This window comes from Scylla paramamosain, chromosome 38 (assembly GCF_035594125.1).
Source record: "Scylla paramamosain isolate STU-SP2022 chromosome 38, ASM3559412v1, whole genome shotgun sequence".
Taxonomy (NCBI): Eukaryota; Metazoa; Arthropoda; class Malacostraca; order Decapoda; family Portunidae; genus Scylla; species Scylla paramamosain.
In genome coordinates, this window is record NC_087188.1 from 11,517,314 (window position 1) to 11,523,734 (window position 6,421).

Genomic DNA, 6,421 nt, shown 5'->3' on the forward strand with positions numbered 1-6,421 from the left:
TGAGGGCGAGTGGGTGGGCGTCTGTTAATAGTAAGGGATTAATGAGCAGTGCCTACTAAGTAAGGAAAGGGAAGGTTTGGTGTGGCGGGCTAGCAGTGGTCGCCTTTGGGATGTAGGATACTGTGAGGGACTGCAAGGGACAAGAAATTAGCAAGAAATAAGTTAGGTGGAAGGTGAAAGGATTATGCTTCTGAGTCTTAATTGTGGGAATTTTTAAAGCTCTTGTGTCTGTTATTTCTCTCTCCCAGTGTTTTTATGGATTCCTTCATCGCATCATGTCCTCAATCCTTGTGTTGCACCGTCAGTATTGCAGAGGAGAGTGTTTCAGTATTGCAATACTCTGGGGTGTGAGGACCATCAGGACTGACAAAACACACTCACTCAATCTCACCCTGTCAGTCTCCATCTTTGCTACAGTGAAACTTAGAATTAGCACCATGGGTTTCTTAGAATAATGGCGTGAACTTATACAATTTTGGGATCTAGAAGTGTATGGGTTATTTAACTTCATCAAATGTTGTGTATGGTTTAACTATTCATGGCCTCGAAAGTAGGTAGGAAGTAGGTAGATCTGAGTGAACTTAACACACACAAGATCACAAGGTCACATCATGTACCTTGCTTTATTTTATCATCACAGCAATATTCATTCAACTCTACGATCCTTTCAGTTCAAAGTCATGATTATACAGTATTTTTAGTGACGAGATGGAAGGGTAGCAGTCATGTCATAAACACAGTCATAGATTTATATCCCAATTTCATTTTTTTCCACTCCAAATTCATCATACTGTACATACTACATAAGCCAGTGGGAAAGAGAGTAGGTATCATGAACACACACATTCAATTCATAGGTAAAGAAAGGGAGTCAGGAAGCCTTTATTCAAATCACGCCACTCACCAAGAACTAGAGCCAGGCTGTGAGAGGGCACTGAGTATTGTCGGGTGTGGAAAGCTCAGATACACAATGAGAAGAGTTGGCAAGGGTGGGGGTGGAAGCCGTAGAGGGATTAGAAGGTTGCGAATATTCACCATAGACTTGCTTGGCTGTGAGAAGGCATTGGCAGACCCCATAGGAAGTCAAAATCTCGTATACACATTATGGGAAGAGCTAGCAAGGATGATGTAACCGTAAGAGGGAGTAAGAAGCTGCAAATATTCAAATCACTAATTACTGATTTGTCAAAGGGGAGTGATAGACCCCTAAGAGTATTAAGTCTGATAAGCTCAAACACATTACGAAAAGAGCTAGCAAGGGTGATGCAGTTTTGAGGGAATATGAAGCCCCAGGGTCCAAGGGAAGGGTATGAATGACCAGCACAGCATTGAGGGTTTGGGTTTTAACTGTTTTTCCAGGATTGAGTCAAGCTCGTTGTGTCCCGTCTTTCATTACCGTTTTATGATATCTTTGAATGTTTTTTGGCACACACGTTTTTCCAGTGATGTATTCCACTGATCTATTGCCGTGTCTGGAGGGAGGCAAGCCAGAAGACTGCTGAAGGAAGGACGTCATGGAAAAAGGAGAGAGAAAGCGAAGAGAAGATTGGAAGAAGAAGAAACAAAAAAAAAAAAATCATTATATCGTTTTGCGGTTACAACCGTTTGCAACATTTCCAGGACAGAAGGTGAAAATTCGGGCATGTTACTCTTCTGGTGAACGATGAATGAGGTTATCTATTTTTTATCTTTCGTTTCGGTGACGCCAAGAGCTGGAATGACAGTCCAGGGCGGGCCAGTCCAGCGGCGGCGGCGGCTCGACCAGACAGACAGACAGACAGACAGGCACAAGAGTAAGACTGTGATAACCTTCGTGCTGATCGCGAGATTCACGTAAAAAAATAATAAAATCCCACATTATGCAAAGTTGGAGGTTTTATTCATGTACCTGAGAGAGAGAGAGAGAGAGAGAGAGAGAGAGAGAGAGAGAGAGAGAGAGAGAGAATTCAAATATAATCCACTAGTTAAGTATTCTTTTGTCTACAAAGTGAAATGTTTTCTTTTCAAACTGCTTGTTGTTTGAATTTACTTTTTTACATTTTAGTTAATGAGTTTGGAGTAAGAAGACCACTGTCTCCACCAAATATCCTAATCAAGTCTTCTGTTACTCCTACACCCACCATCCTTCATTTTACAAACCTCTCTCCCTGGTCCTCCTCCCTCCTTCCTAGTGGGTCCATCTCCAGCATTCTCCCCACGTACACTTCATCTCTTCTCTGCACCTGCCAGCCCATCCAAACCTGGGCTCTTCAGCTTCTGTCTTATCTGATAATACTACTTGTGCCGCCACTGGTATGGAAACGACAGAGGTTAAAGGGAGCTTATTATAAAAGAACGAACGAATATCAAATCATGCTGTCCTTTTAGTGCGGAAACGAGTTAGAGGTAAGAAATTAAGGGGGCGTAGGGAAGGTGAGGCGCATGCGTGGTAAGGCTTAGTGCAGGGCGGATGCACGTTTGTAAAAAAAAAAAAAAAAAAAAAGAGCCGTTGTTGCTAATTTAATCTCAAGCCAGTGTATGAATTTTATTTCCACCAGAGTGACTTGTTTCGAAAGCTGGAGCTGACACGAGTAAATTCAGCCACACAGCCACTTCTTATTGAGAAAGGATAGGTCAAATTTTTTTTTTTTCTCTCTCTCTCTCTCTCTCTCTCTCTCTCTCTCTCTCTCTCTCTCTCTCTCTCTCTCTCTCTCTCTCTCTCTCTCTCTTATATGGGATAGAAGGGAGGGAGAAAGAAAGAGGTCATAATCTACATACTGTGTTATAAATAGAGAGACAGAAATAACTTGTCCCTTCACCATAATACTGTTTGAGCTTTGTTTTGCTGGTTGGGGTGAATGTGTACGTCAATCTCTCTCTCTCTCTCTCTCTCTCTCTCTCTCTCTCTCTCTCTCTCTCTCTCTCTCTCTCTCTCTCTCTCTCTCTCTCTCTCTCTCTCTCTCTCTCTCTCTCTTTCCATTCACTGCCACTCGGGAATGTCTACAGATATATTTAGGAATCACGAGAGGGAAGAACACAATGCAGCAAATTAGTCATGATTTATTTGCATCCACCCTTCCACTTCAGTTTGAAAACACACAGACAGACATACATACACCTCCTCTTCCCTCCTCTTCTCTCTCAGTATGTTTGGGAAGCTGCTGAGTCTCTTAACTGACAGTGTTCGAAACTCTTCCCTTCTTTATGTTCTATTCCTCTGCTATTAGTCAACAGAAGGTCTTTCCTGTCCCATAGCCTAGACTTTCTGGTGGGAATATTAATGATAAGAGTGATTTCGGTGTCTTTCACTACTTTTTAAAGAGGTTCTAGTAGAAATTATTAGGGAAAAGAGGAAAATTCTATAAGGAGAATCTGAATTGGGGTCTGTGAGGCCTTTAAAATATTCCTGATGAGAGAGCAAAGCGTTTAGAAGAAAACCAGCCATTGTTGCTCGATTTCGGTTCGCTAGAATATCCTTACTTACATCATACTTGTTCATGACGAAATATTAACTAATGTAGACTGCTAACTTAGAATTATTAAGTGTACGAGTAAGGCATTAAAATATATTGATCGTCTGTGAAAGCGTAAATGAAAGTTGTGAAATGCCTGGATTAAAACATTTTCGGTTTCGGCGATGTTCACTTGTTGAGAGAGTCACGCGGTCAACACACTCCTCCCTGGTACCACATCACTCCTTGCCTCTCTCCCTGTGGACTGAGGGCGCGAGGTGTTCTGTGGTCCCGATAGGTGTTCTGCGCAAGATTTTATGAAACACTCCTATTTTGTGGTGAGTAAAGGTGTTACTGTCCAGATAACGCTATTCTATTTTAGTGTTCAGGTTCTACTGCGAGGTTCACTTAGATATGTGATTTGTGGAAGTTTTCATAAGACCACTACTGTTTATTGTGATTTTTAGGTGCTAGCTAGATCAACATACCCATCCAACGAGTGAAATTGAGTCATATTAATCCATCAGTTTTGTTGTCCGTGCAGAAACTGTCTTAGATTGTGAATGTTAGGACACGATGCTTCGAGCCGCGAGTGAAACATCGAAGCAATCCACCACCGCCACCACCACCACCAGGGAGAAAGGTAATACCACTATTTTTACGCTTCCGTCTCTTTTATCTTCTCAAAGTGACTTAGTTGTAGTATATCTTTGATTATTAGTCTGGCTTAACTAATCACTGGGTTTAGAAGTTGAAGCGACTATCTTTATCGAAGGAACACGAGAACTAAAGGGAAGGTGCAAGAAGTAGGCCTATCCGTGGCAGCTCATTTATAAAACATCTATGCCTCTACCTACCTATCATCCTTAACCTGTTCTAATCTTCCTCACTGTCACTGCAACATCTTGATTACTGAGTCTGTTCTAGTCATCCCCCGCTCCATTTGCTTACCAATTTCCTCCTGTATGTCTCTGTATAACACACTAGTATCTGTACCCACTTGCCATCCTTACCCATAAACTGATATAATCTCTTAAAAATAGATTTGTTTTAAGAGGTGACAATCTAAAACAAACACGTCATGACACTTTTTTTCTTTACAATTTTATTAATTTTCACAGACCATAATTTTTGTGTAAGCCTCCCCACTGACTCATCAACAGCGTAATTACTGGGTGTATGCTAGTTATCCCACAGTCCACTTGCCTGCCAGTTTCTTCCTATGTATCCCGCAACCCAACTTCATATTTTCGGAAACTATAGCCTTTGTTATCCTTCCACCGTTTCCTGTACAGTCATAGGATGTCACTATGAAAGGTTATCCTCCATTTGCTTCTATTCCTTGCATCTTCCTCCGTGACTCCTATCTCCTAACTTATCGCAATCCCTCCCAGCTTATCCCAGCCTTACTCTGCTCTATCCCAGCCAATCCCAGCCCATCCCAATACTATCTCAGGTACTCAAGGCGCGTCCCAGTGAGACCTAACGTGACCTAACTTAACTTACCCAGCCCCACCTGCCGTCTTGCCTTATTGAATCCAGAAGAGAGAGAGAGAGAGAGAGAGAGAGAGAGAGAGAGAGAGAGAGAGAGAGAGAGAGAGAGAGAGAGAGAGAGAGAGAGAGAGAGACTAATGTTGGAAAGGAAGGATAGTGAAGGAGAGGGAAAGATAAAAGAAAAAGGGACATAAATAGAAGACGAAGGAAAATAATGGAGTGAAGGGAAGAAAGAAAGAAGAGGAAAGGAATTGATGTTTGATGGAGAGGGGGAGGGAGAGTAAGAGAGAGAGAGAGAGGGGTGAGAGGGAGTGAGAGGGGAGAGGGAGGAAATGAGTGGAGAGTAATTAAGTATCACTGAGGAGGAAAATGAGAGGAGGTGAGAGGGAAGAGGAGGGAGAGGAAGGACAGGGAGATTTGAGGAAGAAGAGGAGAGGAAGGAGAGAAGGAAGGGAAATAATTTAGAGGAAGACGAAAAGGGAAATAAAGGAAGAAGGGAAATGGAGGAATACGAATAGAGGTAAAGGACAAAGATGAAGAGGAGGAGGAGGAGGAGGAGGAGGAGGAGGAGGAAAGAGGAGACGAGGACAGGATATGAAGGAAAGAAAACAGAGAAGAGGAATGATGATGAAACAGAGAGAGAGAGAGAGAGAGAGAGAGAGAGAGAGAGAGAGAGAGAGAGAGAGAGAGAGAGAGAGAGAGAGAGAGAGAGAGAGAGAGAGAGTATATACAAGCTTAGGTAGAAAGAGAAAGAGAAAAATAAGACAGGTGGGATGAGAAATGAAGGATGAGAGATAGAGAAAGAGAAAAGGAAGAGGAGATGATGGGGAGAGATAAAAAGGAGACAAGTAGGATGAGGGAGATGATAAACTGCAGAGAGAGAGAGAGAGAGAGAGAGAGAGAGAGAGAGAGAGAGAGAGAGAGAGAGAGAGAGAGAGAGAGAGAGAGAGAGCACTGTTTGTCGCTTGCTCTGCCCACTATCTGCCACAAAACCCCCCATCCTCTCTCTCTCTCTCTCTCTCTCTCTGCACGGGCGGCTTCTGGGCTAAAAACAGTGCGGGAGAAGCTCTGCCAGTTGTGCGTGGGCATTGAGTGTTGTTAGAAGCCTGCGTGTGCGTGTGTGCGTGGGACCTCAGGTGAAAAAAACACACACGCACTCAAACAAACGCACGTATGCACACAAACACCAAGAGGCAGCGTGTGTGCGTGTGCGTGAGTGCGTGTGTGTGTGTGTGCGTGGTGTAGTCGCGCACACACACTTGGTTCATATTTATTTGCGTGCACACGAACTCACTCACGTACATTTGTGTTTGTGGTGGTGGTGGTGGTGGTGGTGATGGTGGTGATGTAGCAGTGGTGGTGGTGATGTGGTGGTGGTGGTGGTGGTGGTGGTCGTTTGGTTCCCTCTCTCACTTCTTCTCTTTCTCTTCCTATCTACGTGTTGTGATGATCCTCAAAATTTAAAGAAAGTGAGAAAATACAAGAGATAAAGGAAG

At 43.3% G+C, this 6,421-nt stretch overlaps 1 protein-coding gene across 1 annotated transcript in view; it reads left to right on the forward strand.

Annotated features, from left to right (window-relative positions):
* The first annotated feature begins 5,946 nt into the window (after positions 1–5,946).
* LOC135091765 (glutamate-gated chloride channel-like) overlaps positions 5,947–6,421 on the forward strand; it is a 130,922-nt gene continuing 130,447 nt past the window's right edge. The window contains exon 1 of the mRNA XM_063989707.1: positions 5,947–6,421. This exon is cut by the window's right edge and continues 1,387 nt beyond it. The gene's annotated coding sequence lies outside the window, so the exon portion shown is untranslated.